Source organism: Geotrypetes seraphini, chromosome 9 (assembly GCF_902459505.1).
Source record: "Geotrypetes seraphini chromosome 9, aGeoSer1.1, whole genome shotgun sequence".
NCBI lineage: Eukaryota > Metazoa > Chordata > Amphibia > Gymnophiona > Dermophiidae > Geotrypetes > Geotrypetes seraphini.
Window position 1 is genome coordinate 134,254,872 of NC_047092.1, and position 20,044 is coordinate 134,274,915.

The following is a 20,044-nucleotide window of genomic DNA, read 5'->3' on the forward strand; positions in this document are numbered from 1 at the left end:
AATTGGCAAATAGAGGAGCATCAATCAATTGCATATCAGGCTGCAGGTTGGGATTCGGAACTGCGTATTTTGTTTGCTTCTTCGAATTCATATATGCATTTACGAAAACTATTAAAGACATCTCTTTTTGTAAAATTCTTAGGAAAGTGAGGAAGATGATATTTCTCTTGTATTTCACTGTGATGTACAATCTCTTGATGATGTAAACCACATCAATTTGAAAGGTATTGCGGTCTAGAAATATATTTTATAGTAATATATTTTATTGATTTTTAAAAAGAACCAAACAGAACCCAGAACACCACAGTGTACAAGGCAAATAAATGAGTCCCAACATTCTTTTGCATTTCACCATGATATGTTGCTTCCCCCCCCCCTTCCCCCAGATACACAAAACCAGCAAGCAACAAACCATAAACCCCGTTCCAGTGTGTCACATACAGCAAAGTTAAACATTCAACAAATGACCACGAAGTCTGGGCGTCAAAGTGGACCAAAAAGGTTCCTAGTGAGAACAAAATGCTCACCCCAGCAGCGTTTCCAATGAAGGAATGCGAAGGCGCTCCATTGATGCCAGTTCCAACATCAATGTTCGCCAATGAGCCAGGGATGGAGAATCAGAAGATATCCAGTAATGAAGTTAGAAATATATTTTAATGTAATGTCATGCCGTGTAATAACCAGTAACCCCAGATCTGCTAAACAATCATCAGGAGCTGGACAGTACAAAGTAAACATTATATCAAAGTAAGTGGAGTCCGCAAAACCTTAAAAATCAGGGCTCTGGCAAGCAGCCAATCAAAGGACAGAAATCACTAGGGGAAACAGAATTCACTGTAGGACTTTTACTGAGGTCCAGAATAGAGAATGACAAGGTGACAAAATTCATCACCGATCCCGTCCCCGCGGATAACCGTGGGAAACCATCTTCATGTCATTCTTGAAGGAGAGAGGGAAGAATCAGAATATGAATGGCCACAACCACTGACCCACAAGCTTTGCTTTGAAGAATACTGGTGTAGAAGGACTGAGGTTGAAATAGACACTAGAAAATGACATGGGATTATTTCCCGCGGTTATCCACGGGGACGGGAAAGGTGATGAATTTTGTCACCGTGTCATTCTCTAGGAATAAACCAAGAAACAGATTCCAAAGACCAATGCTTGTAAAACATTTAAAAAATAATCCAGTAACCATATTTTCAATTGGTATAACATAATTTATTGAAGACGGACTTAATCATCTTTCTAGCCTGTACATGTTGAAAGGTTAGTATCACGTAAACCCCCAAACAGAAATCCACAGAATCCACTACTTTTATGAAATTTTCTACAGTCCATAATTAAGAACTCTATAACTAAGATGGTTTACGTAGTTTCAGTTATCGTCAATATATTTTTTTAATGCGTTTGACAAAAGTAGCATAATATGATTATAATTTGTGAATACCTGATCCTCTTCATGTTGCTAGAAACATAATGAAGAATGAAATTATGTCATAGTAATAATGGAAAACGGATTAGCTTAAGCATCTTTCACTATTGCTTTTATTTTTCAAACATGCGATAACTCAGGTCTCCAATTTTCAGGTTCCAAAATACAACAAATAAAGCAAATGCTAATGGAAAACTTACAATATTATACCCAAAGCTTTGAGTGAATAGTAAATGCTTTGTCTTATTGTTGAAAGCAATTTATATTTAAATCAAGCAAGTGCAATTGAACTTTTTTTTTTAGGATCCTTAGGGATCTAATTTATGAAGCTTTCTCACAGCTTAAACCCAGCATAAAGTGATTAAAGTAGCCACCATACACTTTGTGAGATGATTAATTCCTTGACTCCCCCCTCCCCCTCCCTTTAATTAAGGGTCCTTTTACAAAGACGCGGTAGCGGTTTAACGCGCGGAATACTGCGCGTTAAACCACCAGCCGTGCTAGAACCTTACGCCTCCATTGACGAGGCATTAGGATTTTAGGCTGCCGCAGGGGTTAGCGCGTGATTAAATGTCCGACGCGCTAACCCCCGTAGCACGCCTTGATAAAAGGAGCCCTTAGTTTCAGCTTATCCAAAATGAATATTTTTTTTGTTTACTCTGTGTTTGTAATCTGCTTGTATATTTCAATTGATGCATAAAGAAAATAAAATGTAAATTCAATTTCTATACAATGTTTCCAAAATTTGTAATCATTTCTCACACATATTCATATCTTGAAAACACAATGCAAAGACCTGTTTGAATGCCACTAGACTAAACAAGTAAAATAAATCTCATGAAAACTTTAAAAAGAATGTTTATAAAACAAACAAACAAAAAAAAAACCCACTGAAAAATAGAGTTATTTGGAACAATATCTCAGATAATCTCAAACAATCTAACTTTACTAAAAGTCCACAAGTATTGTATCTTTATTTTCCATTCCTTTCCTGATAATTCCTAACATTCTATTTGCTTTCTTTGCTGCCACTGGCATTTAAATTGGTGGAAATTTGGAATAGATTCCCAGATTCTTCGAAAAAATTTAAAAACTTGGTTGTTTATACAATAGTTATCCAAGATTATTAGCTGACGAACAGTAATTAAGTATATCTTACTTTTAACCCTTTAACACCTATATAATTTTAACTAATAGTATCCTTTCTATATGTCCTAGTAGTATGTTTTCTACTTTTTAATGAATTGTACACCGAATCGAGCTCCTTAGGGAAATGATCTGGTATATAAATTGAAGATTAGATTAAATATTCAACCCTCAGCTCAATGTGCATCAGTAGCTAAGAAAGCAAATAGAATGTTAGGAATTATCAGGAAATGACTGGAAAACAAAGATGAAAATGTCATAATGCCCTTGTATCGCTCTATGGTACTGCTGCAACTTAAATCTGTGTGCAGTTCTGATTGCCGTATCTCAAAAAAGATATAGCAGAATTAGAAATGGTACAAAGAAGGGCAACGAAAATGATAAAAGCTTTGGGGTGACTTCCCTATGAGTAAAGAATAAAGCAGCTAGGTCTCTTCAGATTGGAGAGGAGACAGCTCAGAGAGCATATGATAGTGGTCTATAAAATAATGAGTGGCATGGAAAGGGTAAATGTGAATCACTTGTTTACTCTTTTCAAAAATACTATGACTAGGAGGTATGCAATGAAGCTACTAAGTACAGTAGTAGATTTAAAACAAACCAGAGACAATATTTCTTCACACAACATGTAATGAAACTCTGGAATTCATTGCTGGAGAACGTGGTGAAATCAGTTAGCTTAGCGGGATTTAAAAAAAGGTCTGGATAATTTCCTTAAAAAAGTCCATAGGCCGTTATTGAGATGGCTTGGGGAAATCCACTGCATATTCCTAAAATAAGCAGAATAAAATCTAACTAGGTACTTGGGCTTGGGTTAGCCACTGTTGGAAACAGAATATTGGGCTTGACGGACCTTCAGTCTGTCCTAGTATGGGAATTCTTATGTTCCTATGTTCTAATTATGTAAGAGAATATATCAAACCTAAATGAATAAGACAGTTAAAAAGCCTCAGAAAATCAGTTTCTCATATTAGAGTTAAACTAAACTAAACTAAAACTTAACTTTGTATACCGAGTCATCATTCTGAGAAGGCTCGATTCAGTTTACAGCAATTAAATAAACAGGGAATGATTTACAAATGATAAATAGAAGATAATAGAAAATTTCAAAAGAATTAATTTTCAAAATGTTTGGCAAATAGAGTAGTTTTTAAAGAGTTAAGTGCTAGAACTATGTTGGTCATAGGCAAAAAATACTCCTTCCTTGTATCATCCACAATTCATACAAAAAAGCTTCAAATATAACTGCTCAATAAATTGCTGCTTCTCATATGTATGCAATTGGTTAAGTTCCAATGGGGGTCAGTGTTTTGCTGTGCTGTGCATAGAATCCATGACCAAAAATGAAGCAGTTCAAAGGCAGTATTCCCTGATGTAACATAGTGAAACATTGACCCCCATCAGAACTGGACCAGTTGCATACGTGAAGGGGCATACTCGAAAGGGACGTCTAAGTCCGTTTGCGTCTAAGTCGCAAGTCGTTCAAAGTAAAAAACACCCTAGGACACATTTTCAAAAAATACATCCAAAATTTTTTTTTGTTTCAAAAATCATCTAAATATACATCCTGCCGATCTGATCGTCCAAGCCGCTAAATCGTCCATCTTTATACCACATTTCCGTCCAACTTTTCGTCCAAGTCAAAAACGCCTAGAACAAGCCCTGTTGGACGTGGGAGGGGTCTGCAAAGTGAAGGACTGGTCCTCTTCTCTATGGTTCACTAGCCCACCCACAAGGGTACTTAAGACATCTGTGAGGAGCTCTGCTAGGCTTCCCCCATACCATATGCTGCTGTTTTAGAGACAGTTATGTACCTTTTTTGTGTGGTGGAAGGGGGTCAGTGAGCACTGGAGGAGTATGGGGGTATCTTACCTTGATGTATGCAGTGGCCATCTGGTTAGTTTGGGCACCTTTGTGGCACTTAGACCCTTTTATAACAGGTCTAGCTCCAAACATATAAGTTCCATCCGGGATATCTTGCAAAATGTTTATCGCTGCAAGATGTCCATGTCTAACCCGACCTTGGGAGCGCCTAAATCCTACCCATAGTGTGCCTCCACCATGCCCATCTTGTGCTCTAGACACACAGAGGCTGGGAAACCTCGCTAGACATCCAAAAAGATAGTTTTGATTATTAGCATTTGGACATCCTGGCAATTAGGATTGTAAGTTTTGTGCATAAAAGGCCACTTTTAAGTGATCGCATTTATACTGACCATAGACTTGGCATGAAAGTGTATGCCTACAGGAAGGTATGCCAATAACAGTTTATGCTAATATTCTATAAGAACACTTAAGGGTCCTTTTACCAAGCAGCGCTAAAAAGTGGCCTGCGCTAGGCCTGCGCAGGCCTTTTCTGCACACTAAGACCACTTATTGTGCTGCCAGTAAATGCTCAGTTTTGACATATCTACAATAATGGCCATGTGCTAATTTTCCCACTAACACATAGCCATTAGTGTGTGAGCATTTACCGATACCTATTTTGCCCATGCACTGATTAGCATGGCCACACCCACTCTCTACCCCCAAACATACCCCCAGCACTAATAAATACATTTTATTTTTCAGCACTTGGGTAGTGCATACATTTGGAAAATTTACTATAGGATATCTGAACATGCTCCACAGTAGGCCATTTTAAAGTGTGGTAAGCATGCATTAATTGCTTACTGCAACTTAGTAAATGGGCACCTTAATATGCATGAGTGTTCTTATGGAATAGTCTTATAAATCCATGTAAATCTTTCATACTATATTTCTACTGTACTATACTATATTATCTTTCATACTATATTTGCTACATTATGTCGACCATGCTACAAATTCTCATGCTAAGCCCACTACACAATATTTGCCATCCCAAGTCTACCATGCTAGGTTCTACAATATTACTGCCGTGTCATACTAGGTTAGTCACACTTGTATACTATGTCTACCATGCTATGTTTGCCAGGCTATGCTTGTATATTTAATACAGTATAATCTTGTTATAACGGACTCGCTTATAACGAAACCTTGTCTATAGTGGACGAGGTCTGCTGGTCCCGGCCGTGCGCCTTTATAAACATGCAGAAAATCATTGCATATAGCGGACTTGCATATAACGGACTTTCGGATATAACAGACAACCAATTTGGTCCCCAGAGCCGCTTTTAGCTGTAGCTTTGTTTGGCTATAACAGACATGCAGGTTCCGCCTACAAGGCGCATGGCATGCCGGTGATATAGTATCAAAATGCAGGCCAGAAGAAAATGACAGATTATTTTTCTTTCCAGTACAGTAGGACATAATTCTGTAGAACATCTTTTAGTGTTCTGGTTTTGCAATCATTTCGTGCCATACCAATGTCTTGCTGAGTTTTGTTATTGATGTTGCTGATGTGCTTGTGCAGTGACTGTTGTTCATTGATTGTACGTTGTTTCAAGTTGACCTAAATAAAGTTTTTTTAAAAATGCAACTCTGGATATAACGGACTGTTTTTTCAGGTCTCTTGAAGTTCCCTTCCAATTTACTTAAGAGAGGGAAAAAAATTTGGAGAAATTTAAGAGCAAACTCAAAAGCTTTCTTTTTAAAGATGCATTTAATGACTAAAAGAACTGTCTAGGAGTTTCATTTTATCTTCATATCTTTTGAGAATCTTTGTTCTTTCCCTTCCTATTGTTTTTAACCTTAAATGTCTTTTTTTCTATTAAGCAGATTGTATTTCTTTTCCCATTCGTTCCTCATGTTTTATTATGTGTATAAATGTGTTAGTCTTTATTATATTTTGTAAAATTTTGTTTATTTTTGTTAGTTATGTTTGTCCTCCCCCAATTTTGTGATTTTATTGATTTGTTCATTGCTTAGAATTTGGAATAAGCGATTAATCAAATTTTATAATAAACTTGAAACTTGAAGTCCATTATAGTAAGATTATACTGTACTATGTTTGCCATGCTATGCTGTATATTTAATACTATGTTTGCCATGCTATGTTAGCCACACTTGTAATACTATATTTGCCATGCAATGCTTGCCATGCTATATTTTATCATACAATGCTCATCATGCTATGTCTCACCATACTATGGGGTCCTTTTACTAAGGCGCACTAACCAATGCTAAATGCTAAGGTGCCCATAGAATATGAACCTGTTAGCGCGCCTTAGTAAAAGGACCCTTATGTTTGTCATGTTATGTTTTATCATTTTTTGTTAACTATGTTTTGCCATCTCTGCCAGACAATATCTTGCTATGCCATGTTTGCCACCACTTTGTATAAATACACTTTAGTATGCTTGTAAACCTGTAACCCATTCTGAGCTTTCCTGTTATAGAATTACCCCCCGTACTTTTATTAACATCATATTACTGTGGTTCCGCTGTCATATGAAGCGGTATTATGTGGGATGCTGTTATCTCCTACATCTCCAGTAGACAGGCATAAAAACAGGTTATTGGGTATAATGACTGGGGTAGCCATCCAAATGATTACAAAAAACTGGAAGAATTGTGACCGCTTAAATTTCACTTTTTTGGTAGAATTCGATATGCTTATGTTATCGTTACGAGAAAATAATGTCTGAACAAAGAGGTAATATTAAGTGGTTTAATCTGACTTAGGGTCCATTGACCAATTTTATTGATTCTAATTGAATAGTTTTTCCCTTTACTTTCGGTTATACTTTTTACATCCGGGGAAGGGGGATGGGTGGGAAGGAGAAGGATAATGTATAGAGACTGGTTTATTTATGAGTTGTTAGTACTATTGTATGGGTATCTTGAATATATTGAAATCGGGGGGGGGAGGGGTGAAAATTATTCTTATATATTTTACTGATAGATATAAGTGCTGTTTTTTCAGGCAACTTGATATGCAATTTTTGTATGCACTGTTTTTAAAATGACAATGAATAAAGATATATATATTTTTTAAACCCACCATATTGCTCTTTAGAATGCAGTACTATATAGCAGTGAAAATGTTAATTCACAGAAAGAACTTATGATCTAGCCATTTAATTAGAAAAAACAAAGTTTTCTTCTTAATCAACTGCCTCAGAGCCCAGAGGTACATGGTCTTTACTAAATAAGACAATCCTAGTCACAAGACACAAAGCAGTTCATTGTCTGTGATTCATGTGGGTCCCTGAAATACATACTGATAATACAACTAAGACATTAGTTATTATTAATTTTAATAAGCTCCACTGAGCATTTATTAAAAAAAAAAAAAGTTTTCATTTGGCAACTTCTGAACTTTGCAATTAGAGTATAATAAATTACCATGGGCATCATTAAAAAGTTGTATTTAAAGATGCAAGTGTTTGAAAAGTTCAAAAGAGTTTATGCTACCTTGTACAAGCTCCAAAATAAATATTTTTAAAAAAATTTTAATTCTTTATTCAATTTTTAAACTACAGAAGTGCACAATAATTAATACATTTACATATAATATTAAAATTAAAGCACATTAACTTACAAAAATGTATAAAAAGGAAAATTAATTCCCCCCCACCCTTCCACCTATTAATCAATAAATAAATACCTTCAAGAACAATCAATACATACCCCTGAAACCAATTCCACTTCACACTTTAGCATCACTTAATATTTCCAACAATGTATACGTCACATCTTATATCCCTTTATACATAACCATTGTTCTTGAACATAAGAAAACATCAAATATCCCCACCCACCCTCCCTACCCTGGACGTGTGTATACAAATGGGAAAATACTCTTCATTCTGCACAATAAGTTGTTAATGGCTCCCAAACATCCTTAAATTTTTGAGAATGCCCCTGCTGTATGGCTAGTAACCTTTCCATTTTAAAAACATGGCTTAGTGAATTCCACCAGAGATTATAATTCAATTGATCCCAATTTTCCCAATTTTTCATAATTTGTTGTATGGCAACCCCTGTCATAATAAACAACAATTTATTATTACTAGAAGATATTTGGCTCTTAGCCCTCATTGATGTACCAAATAATATTTAAAAATTTTTGAGACTTTTGGCTAGCTAGTTATATAGGTCACTTGCAACGTGGTTGACCTCTGATACTCCAGTTTACTGTCTTCCTACTTTACCTAACCAGATTCTTACCCAGTTTTGCAAAGAGCTAGAGCAGTGGTTCTCAAGCCTGTCTTGAGGGACCACCAGCCACTCAGTTTTATAGAATATCCATAATTAATATGCATGAGACAGATTTGCATGCCTCTCACCTACATTATATGGAAATCTCTCTCATGCATATTTATAGTGGCTTGTGGTGCTCCAAAACAGGTTTGAGAACCAGTAAACTAGGGTACAGAATCAGTAAACATTGGAGCTTATAACACATACTACAGTATATATTACAACCTAAGCAGGGTCAGAGAAGATTAATTTATATTTAAATCCAAACCTAAAGTAGCTGGGTACAGCTGGGTAAAATTAAACCATCACTCCCAGGAGTTTATCTGAACCAGAACATGGAATACAGCCAGAATAATTATGCAGAATTTGGCAAGGAATGAAATACTGGAATGTATAAGTTTGCCATAAATAAACCTTTGCAGCCTGGAAATATCTAAGAAATGTATTTGCAGCATATCTTTAACTGGAATCTTAGGAGCTTGTAATATCTTTTTTAAGACCAAAATAAGAATAATCAAAATATGTTATATGACATGGGCCTCTGATGCAGCCTTCAAGTGAAACGTGGCTACGTCAGGCACATGCTTTGTTGAGACTAAACTATTTCGCTTCATGAGTTTGTTTGGTCTGTTACTTGTTCTGCTTAAATTTAAATCTGTACATGAAAAATCGATTTGTTATCGAGTGGCTAAGGTTTGGATCTTGAGACCTTTGAAAATTCATTTGATTCCTTTTTACATATATGGCTTTTTATAAAACACTAAGGGCTCCTTTTACTAAGCTGCGATAGCGTTTTGAGCGCATGCAGGGTTTTGGCGCTTGCTAAACCCGCGCTACGTGGCTAGAACGTGTTACACCAGCTCAATGCTGGCATTAAGGTCTAGCGCACGTGGCGATTCAGCGTGCGCTAAGCACGTGCTAAAACCACTACCACAGCTTAGTAAAAGGAGCCTAATACTAATACTGTACGTTTATATGATTTTCTGTTTTAGTGACTAACTATGTTTTGACTTGCTTTCAAGCCTGTTTTGTGGAGATTTGGCAGGATACAATTTTTTAATCACATAACAAATGTTAGCTTTTACACCTACTCACGAGATGTAAAAGCTCACATCTATGTCTAAGGTAGGCATGATCTCTGCAGGATTTACATTAGTATTGTACAAAGACAAATAGATGCTTATATAACCTTATAAAATAGGCATCTTCCAGCCCAATTAATCTAGATTCTGTGTTATGAAATTACCTTCCCCATGCCCAGATTAGAATCAATCATGTTATTTAAACCACTATTAAATAAAGGACTTATTTAAACCTACTTGAACTTCCAATCTAAGAACTTAAAAACATAATAGCCTTACTGGGTCAGACCAGTGGTCTATCTAGCCCAGTATCCCATCTTCACGGAGGCCAATCCAAGTCACAAGTACCTGGAAAAACCCCAAATAGTATCAGCAGCATTCCATGCCACTGATCCAGGGCATACAACTATATAGAGAAAAATCTCCCCAAAACCCCCGAAAAATAAAAAAAGGTGAGGGGGAGAGACAGCTAGAACAACATGCTATCGCTATCACAAAGAAAAATACAAATAATATTGATGATAAGAAGGAGCCCTCAGTAACACAGCTTGCAATGGGGAAATACCCCAGGTGCACCAGCTGTCATAAGTATATACCCAAAAGGATATTATCGGTGAAACATCCCTGGGCTACCTTCATGTGAATATTTTGTGATAGACTAATGCACCAAACCAAGTGCTAAAGGTGAACAAGTGAAGAAATAAATAAAAAATATACAAAGTTGTTGAGGCTGTCTCTACCCCTCACCCGGGGTACAGGTTTGACATGCCAAATAAAATAGTACCACTTTATTGATTGTAGCACTGCAAAGATTCGACACTGGCAGTGTTTCGGCATCTATGCACATTGTTATAGAATATGCCCGATCTGCACACAACTTAGGCCTAGGCATTTAGACCTGGTTTTAGCTGACCTAAATGGGTGTGCCTAAAAGTTATGCAATGCACTGGCACTTAGCACAATTTTTAGGTGTCATATATAGGCTCAGGCCCTATGTGTAGGTATCTATATTCATCTCCATAAACTAGTTTCTTCCTCTTTTTTAATTGATTTGTATATAGAAGGTCCTTATGTGTTGAGAAAGCACATATTATCTAATCACTAGTGTTTAAGCCCGTTACATTAACGGGTGCTAGTAAAGCCTCCTTCCCTCACATGTCCCCTATTTTCAGCCCCAGTTCCAAACCCATTCCCCCCCCCCAGCCCCCTTCTCTCATCTTTTCCCTTTCAGCTCCAGCCCCCCACGAAGCAGGCGTCGTCTCCGTAGCACATGCCGTCCACGGAAGAGGAGCAGAGCGCGGGGAAGAGGGAGGGTGAGCCTGTTAGAGCCGGTTCCTGCGCATCTGCCGTGAGGTGAGCCAACCCACCGCCATCTTCCACTTTTGACGTCGTGTTCCGGATGCAGTAGCCGGGGAGCCAGGCCCCCTACGCCCACGCTCCGTTACTATTCAGATGCGATCATCTCTCTGTCTCGCAGCGAGCTTGCCGGCTCCTGCCAGACAAAGTTAATTTTTTAGTTCAAAGCCGATGCTGCATCTCCTCTCTTGATCCCCGCCAGAGTCGGAAGTCTTGAGGCGGTCCAGAGGAGGGCGACGAAAATGATAGGAGGCTTGCGCCAGAAGACGTAAGAGGAAGCCCTGAATATGTATACCCTAGAGGAAAGGAGAGACAGGGGAGATATGATTCAGACGTTCAAATACTTAAAGGGTATTAATGTAGAACAAAATCTTTTCCAGAGAAAGGAAAATGGTAAAACCAGAGGACATAATTTGAGGTTGAGGGGTGGTAGATTCAGGGGCAATGTTAGGAAATTCTACTTTACGGAGAGGGTGGTGGATGCCTGGAATGCGCTCCCGAGAGAGGTGGTGGAGAGTAAAACTGTGACTGAGTTCAAAGAAGCGTGGGATGAACACAGAAGATTTAGAATCAGAAAATAATATTAAATATTGAACTAGGCCAGTTACTGGGCAGACTTGTATGGTCTGTGTCTGTGTATGGCCGTTTGGTGGAGGATGGGCAAGGGAGGGCTTCAATGGCTGGGAGGGTGTAGATGGGCTGGAGTAAGTCTTAACAGAGATTTCGGCAGTTGGAACCCAAGCATAGTACCGGGTAAAGCTTTGGATTCTCGCCCAGAAATAGCTAAGAGGAAAAAAAATAAAATAAAATAATAAAAAAAAAAAAATTTAAATTGAATCAGGTTGGACAGACTGGATGGACCATTCGGGTCTTTATCTGCCGTCATCTACTATGTTATTATGTTACTATGTTACTATGTCGTTTGAATATATGTAGTAGATTAGGTTTAGTTTTTGCAATAGGTGCCCTAGAGATGATATGTAAATGTTGAATAGAGTAGGTGAAAGTGGTGAGCCCTGTGGTACTCCCGAGCGGTTTCTCCAGGAGTTTGAATATGTCCCATCACTACCCACTCGGTATGATCTCTTTGTTAGGAAGCCCTGTATCCAGTTCCTAGGTTTTCCCTTGATTCCTATTGCATCTAGGCAATGTGTCATTATTTCGTGATCAACTAAATTGAATGCACTGCTATAAGCCGTATAGGTGATTTAGGATCGAGGCTATGACTGTCTCAGTGCTAAAGCCTTTCCTGAATCCTGATTGGTGTTCGTTTAGTATGTCGAATTTGTCAAGATATTTCACTAGCTCCACGTTGACCAATCCTTCAAGTATTTTGGTGAATATGGGGATGCTTGCTATGGGTCTGTAGTTGGTTTTCAGAGCTAGAGAGATTTTTCGATCTTTAGGAATGGGTGTGATTAGTATGTGTCCCATTTCCTCGTGAAAAGTTTGTTCCAAGAGAGTAGTTGTTATCCAATTGAATAGGTCCTTTTTAAAATCTAGTGTGGCAGTTTTCAAGGTCTTGGAGGGACATGTGTCTAGGAGGCAGTTTGATTTAGTATATCTGTTAAACAGGAATTGGTGCCAGTTAGGAGGTTCGAAATGGTTCCAGATCATGTCTACTCTGGGTTCTTTTTCGTGGGGTCTGAGTTGGAATTCGAAGTTGGGTGAGGGTGAAGGTATGGTTGCTCTTATGTCTAAGATTTTGTTATTGAAAAAAGAGGCCAGGGTTTCTGCTGGGGGTATACATTCATTTTTCTGTAGTAAGATTTGGGTAGTGTCAGTTAGGCTGTTTACCAGTTTGAACAGTTCTTTGCTGTTTGTTTTGGGAGTCCCTATTTTTTGCGTAGTGTTTTTTACGTTTTTCTCTAATTTGATTTTTGTAGTTTTTCATTTTTTGTTTCCATTTTACTTTGTCTTCCTCTTTGTTTGTTTTTTTGCCAGGTTCTTTCTAGTTTCTAGGGGGGACAAGTCCAGGACAAATGTCAGGAAGTTCTGCTTCACGCAGAGAGTGGTGGACGCCTGGAATGCTCTTCCAAAGGAGGTACATAAGAACATAAGAACATAAGAACTGCCATCTCCGGATCAGACCTTCGGTCCATCAAGTCCGGCGATCCGCACACGCGGAGGCCCTGCCAGGTGTACACCTGGCGTAATTTATAGTCCACCATATCCTTATATGCCTCTCTTAAGGAGATATGCATCTAGTTTGCTCTTGAAGCCTAGGACGGTCGATTCCGCAATAATCTCCTCTGGGAGGGCATTCCAGGTGTCAACCACTCTCTGAGTGAAGCAGAACTTCCTGACATTAGTCCTGAACCTGTCCCCCCATAGCTTCATTACATGTCCTCTAGTCCGTGTCAAATTGGACAATGTAAATAATCTTCTCTGCTCTATTTTGTCGATTCCTTTCAGTATTTTGAAGGTCTCGATCATATCCCCACGCAGTCTCCTTTTCTCAAGGGAGAACAATCCTAGTGTTATAAGTCTGTCCTCGTATTCCAGTTTCTCCATACCCTTCACCAGTTTTGTTGCTCGTCTCTGCACCCTCTCCAGCAGTTTTATATCCTTCTTTAGGTAAGGAGACCAATGTTGGACGCAGTATTCCAAGTGTGGTCTGACCATTGCCCTATAAAGCGGCATTATAACTTTCTCCGATCTACTCGAGATTCCTTTCTTTATCATGCCCAACATTCTATTTGCCTTCTTTGCCGCTGCCGCGCATTGTGCCGACGGCTTCAGGGTCCTATCTATCAGTACACCCAGGTCCTTTTCTTGTTCACTCTTCCCCAGAGTTGCACCTGACATTGTATACTCGTATTCCTTATTCTTATTGCCTAAATGCATTACCTTGCATTTCTCCACATTGAACTTCATCTGCCATTTCTCCGCCCATGTTTCTAACCGACACAAGTCACTCTGGAGTTTCTCTCTATCCTCCTGCGATCTGATCGCCCGGCATAGTTTTGTATCGTCTGCAAACTTGATGATCTCACTGGATGTTCCTTCCTCCAGGTCATTGATATAAATATTAAAAAGGATCGGCCCAAGTACCGAGCCCTGGGGTACACCACTAGTCACTTTCTCCCAGTCGGAGAACTTCCCATTTATGCCCACTCTCTGCTTTCGGTTTTCCAGCCATTTGCCTATCCATCTTTGTATATCCCCCTCTATGCCATGGCTTTGTAGTTTCCTGAGAAGTCTTTCGTGTGGAACTTTGTCGAACGCTTTCTGGAAGTCCAAGTATATTATGTCCACCGGCTTCCCACTATCAATTTGCTCGTTCACGGTCTCAAAAAATTGGAGTAAATTCGTCAAACATGATTTCCCTTTCCTGAATCCATGTTGACTGGGTTTCATCAAGTCGTGTGCGTCCAAGTGTCGGACTATGCTATCCTTGATCAGTGCTTCAACCATCTTGCCGGGGACAGACGTAAGACTCACAGGTCTATAGTTGCCCGGTTCCCCTCTCGATCCTTTTTTGAAAATTGGGGTGACGTTCGCTATCCTCCAGTCGTCCGGTATCTGTCCAGTTCTGATTGTCAGGTTTGCAAGTTTTTGCAATAACTCTCCGATCAGTGCTTCAACCATCTTGCCGGGGTTATTAAGGAATCCACTGTGCTAGGATTCAAAGGCAAATTAGATGCACATCTCCTTACGAGAGGCATAGAGGGATATGGGTGATTAAAACTACATCAGGTGTATACCTGACTGGGCCTCCGCGTGTGCGGATCGCCGGACTCGATGGACCATGGGTCTGATCCAGAGATGGCAGTTCTTATGTTCTTATGTTCTTAGTTTTCTCAGTTCCTGTTTTAGTGTTAGTAATTCTTGGTCGAACCATTTGTTTAGTTCCCTTCCTTTCTTTTTATGTTTGAAATGGTGCTATTTGATCTAACACTTCTTTGCTAAACTCTGCCCATCTGGTCGGGAAATCCTGTATTTCTTCTGTTTTGGGTTGTAGTTCATAGTGGGCCCAGAATTCTGTTGGATTTATAGTTCCTGTTCTGATGATTGTGGTTAGTTTTGGGAATTTTCTTTTGGGTTTTTGTTGGGGTGATTTTTTTTGCCAATATATATCAAAATTACATATGTAGTGGTCTGACCAGATGCATTTTTCCCAAGTCCTTGCGTTATGATGGATCTTTGAGTCGAGGATTTCCTTTTGGGAAAAAGTAACTATGTCTAATTGGTGGCCTTTTTCGTATGTTATTTCTGGTTTTGGTATTGTAAAACCGAGGGTTTTTAAGAAGGTGTTAATTTCTATTACTTCGGGTTTTTCTACTTGCTCTAGGTGGACGTTTATGTCTCTCAGTAGTAGGTTGTACGTTCCTTTTATGGTGTTGATAGTGAGGTATTCGAAGAACTCTTCTCTGGCATTAATCCACTTTTTGGGTGGAATGTAAAAAAGTGTCATGGTTAATGCCTCTTCCAGTTGGGTGTTGGTGATCTTGCAGGTTATTATTTCTAGGTCTTTTGTGGTTTTAGAGTCTGTGTTGCTATAATCAAAGGTTTCTTTTAGAATTATTGCTATACCACCTCCTTTTTTCCAGTTTCTAGATAGAGGTATTATTTTGTAACCCTGGGGTAGCATTTCTTTCATAATCGTGTCAGTATCTGAAACCATCCATGATAAGCGCGCATGTGCACTCTGCCGGCCATGGAACTACAGATCAGGCAACACGGCATTAAGAGTGCACATGCACGCTTAGCGTTTTATTATTATAGATACTTACGTTACTTTCCTACTAACTGATAAGTTAACTTGAGAAGTATATCTGTCTTTATCAAATCATGTCAGTCTGTTGCAACCCACAGTCAGTGCCAATGAAGCCCATAAGCCTACATTAGATTGCCACAGTGACTCAGAGTCAGACATTTAAAAAAAGTGGTCTATGAAGCACAGCAAAATGAATTAGTCCAGTTCAAGCTTTTAATTTATTTATTTCATTCATTCATTTTCTATCCCATTTTCCTCAAACAGCTCAGAACAGGTTACAGGTAAACATAAATAATATACAGTTAACAGGTTACAATTTGGCATTGTTCCAGAACAAGTTTGCAATAAGAGGTTGTATCCTAACTTGACACATACTAGGGGGACTAATACCAGTGAACGTAATATAGAGTTTACAGGTTACAATTTGACATGGTTATCCTTACAGTGCAAGGTTGTTTTTTTTCTCTCGTTTAAATGCATTTTCAGGCTTCCAGCACTGCTGTGAAGAACATAAGAGAATTAAAATCCTGGAATGTTTTCTAATGTAAGTGAAATAAAATAAAATTTCAACTAGATTGTTGTTAAAGAAAAGCATTCACATTTCTTGATCTGTTCTAAAGTTCAGACTCATCAACTCTATATCTCTCTGTGGATATACCTGCTGGGATCTCAAAAAGTAGACGTCTTTTTGATCTGAATGTTTTGGTTTTCCCAGTGATGCAAAATAGGAAAAACCCATTAGTACATCTAGGACTGAATTCTATACATTGCATGTACAAAACTGATACCGAAAACCCTCTTCTTCAGCAGTGGGATAAAAACTGATCTTTTCCAGTCCTTAAGCCATGTGCAGGTCCTCCAGATCTTCTGGCATAGTGCTCTCGGTGCGTCTCCTGGGGCTGGTTTGAACAGCTCTGCAGGGATTCCATCAATGCCAGGTGCTTTGTTGTTTGGCAGCTATACAGGAAGAAATACATATCCTGCTAGTCCTAGGGTGGAAGATATGTGGAAAAGTTAAACAATCCAAAAGTACTATAATTCAAAATTAAAATTAAAATAATAAATTCTTAAAACCCACATAAGGCAGTGAAATATATGGAAATTAAATGACCAAAATCGTCATGAGGCAAAAAATAATTTTAGTCACGTGATCTTAACACATGTTTTTATCCTCTTTTCAATTTTAACATGTTTTTATTTATTTATTTATTTAATTTTTTATACCGTTCTCCCAGGAGAGTTCAGAATGGTTTACATGAATTTATTCAGGTACTCAAGCGTTTTTCCCTGTCTGTCCTGGCAGGCTCACAATCTATCTAATGTATCTGGGGTAATGGGGATTAAGTGACTTGCCTAAGGTCACAAGGAGCAGCGTGGGTTTGAACCCACAACCCCAGGGCTGACACTGTAGCTTTAACCACTGCGCCACACTCTCCCATTCATGTCACTCTCCCATTCATTTTCACTTCCATCCATTGTTTATATATGGCTTGTCCATTTTTTACCACATTTTTATTTTTTGCCTCATGAAGCTTTTGGTCATTTAATTTCCATATACCGGTATCTAATATTGATTATTATTTTATAACCTTTATTTCACTTTCATCTTAATGTATGGCCTGGTCATCTTGGTTCAGTATTACATCCGGTTGGTATATGATTTTATCTCTCATTGCATGCATAGCCACATCCTTACCTGTTGCCATTTTTCTAATGAGTCTTTTATCTTCTTTATATGTTTTCCTTATTCTTGTTTTTTTCGCAAAGTAAGGATTATTCAAGATCTCAATAAATGAGTTTTAATTTATGAATTTCATTTTTCTTTTAATATATGCTTTCTTTGCAGATCTTTTTTTAACAACAGGTCAAACAAATAGTTATCAACATAAGAAGGCCACCAATATATAGACTATATAGTATATTTGACAGATAAATGATCTGTTTCTATTACATTTAAAACATAGTTTCTTTTTAAATTTCTTTCATAAAGTAATTTTAAATAATTTAAACAATCTAAAACCAATTGTAAGAATCATAAAATCAACTTTATAATCAATTTAATTTCTTTGAAACGTATTACTTAACATGAGCACATATAGATAATATCTTTTCTGGTGAATGTCCACCAGAAATGACGTAAAAAAAGCCTTTAAAATAGAACGATGAGGGCTTTGGTCTGTTTGCATTTCTGACTACTTCCTCGGCTTGAAAATGCCGAGGTAGCATTAAAAGGTAAGCTGTTACATGCAATAGGAAAGCTTTTACCCTAATAAGAAAATTTAAAAAGATTGTTTTTGAAAGGCTCTAAGATTAGCACTCTTAATAGCAAGTTCCGGTAATAGTTTCTGTTTATATTTATAAAAGTTTGTTGATTCAACTATGTTTCTAACCAGTTAGATATCGGTTTTAAAATCCTCATAAAAATTTCTTAGAATTATTTTTAAATTTTAGGATATTATGAAAAATATATAATATGTAATGAATTGAAAATAAATTAAATGAAATAAAAGGTAATGGAATTAAGGGGTCCTTTTATCAAGCCATGCTAGCGGGGTTAGCGCGTTGGACATTTCATCACGCGCTAACCCCTGTGGCCAGCTAAAAAACTAACGCCTGATCAATGCAGACGTTAGCGGCTAGTGCTGCAGGTGGTTTAACGCACGGTATTACACGCGTTAAACCCCTACCACAGCTTGATAAAAGGACCCCTAAGTTAAATCAAATGATATATATGCATAATTTATACAATGCTATCATTATAAGAGCCCATAGAGGCAACAGTGTTTTGAAAAACAGTAAAAGTTACTATATAAAATAAAATTTAATATTTAAAAATTAAATGGAGACATTTGGACCGATGATAGTCCGCATTCAGGTTATTAGCCAAGACTGGTTCTAACGGCAAAAACCATGGGCACTTGAGATCCGTGGAGGGGCATAATCGAAAGGAACGTCTAAGTCCGCTTTTGTCTAAGTCACAAGTTGTCCAAAGTAAAAAAACACCCTAGGAGACATTTTCGAAAAATACGTCCAAATTTTTTTTTATTTTGAAAATCATCTAATTATACGTCCTGCCGATCTGATCATCCAAGTCGCTAAATCATCCATCTTTATACCATATTTTCGTCCAACTTTTCATCTGTCAAAAACACCTAGAACAAGCCCTGTTGGACGTGGGAGGGGTCTGCAAAGTGATGGACGGAACACCCAGACATGGCATCTAAATAGTGGGGTACCTTACAGGGCACTGCTGTGGACTTCACAAAAAGGGTGCCATGGCTTCTCCTCACTACAGCTCCCTTATAGATCATGGTGAGCCCCCCAAACCACCTCCAGAATCCCATATACCCACTTATCTACCACCCTAATAGCCCTTATGGCTGCAGGAGCCACTTATATGCCAGTAAAAAAGGGTTTTGGGGGTGCATAGGGGAGTGCACATGTTTAAGTATCAATGCAGTGATTACAGGGGCTTATGGGCATGGGTCCTCCTCTCCATGAGTCCCTAACTCGCCCCCAAGATAGCTTAAGCCGCCTCGGTGCTGGACGACTTAGGCTTTCCTATGCCAGGCTGCCAGGTGATGATGGTCTGGAGGCTGAATTTTAAAGGTGTGATTATGATTTTTATGGGGTTGGGAGGGTCGTTGATCACTGGGGTAGTGTGTGGGGGGTCTGTTTTATGTGTTTGCAGTGCTTATCTGGTGACTTTAGGTGGGTTTTTGTGACTTAGACCATGTTTTAAATGGTCTAAGTCACAATGTACAAGTTCCGTCGATCCTGGGCTGTACAGGTTATACATGCTGTACGACTAAGTCTAAGCTGGCACCCGTCCCGCCCAACTCCCGCCCTCAACACCCTTCCTGAAATGCCCCATTTAGCTTTGGTCGTTCAGTGGCACTATGAAGGCCTAGGTCATTTAGAAATACGTCCAAAACCCGTTTTCATTATTGGCACTTGGACGTATTTGGACAATGTTTGTCCAAGTGCTGACTTAGGCCGGTTTTTGAACGTTTTTCTCTTTTGATTATGAGCCCCATAGTCTTTATAATAATTTTCTGCAGAAACCTACTTGATCTAGCATTAGCCTATTTTTAGGAGTTATTAGTGTGTCACACTTGGAAAAACGGATTGATTGAGTCTTATTATATGAGCCATAACATATGAGTCTTACATTCTGTT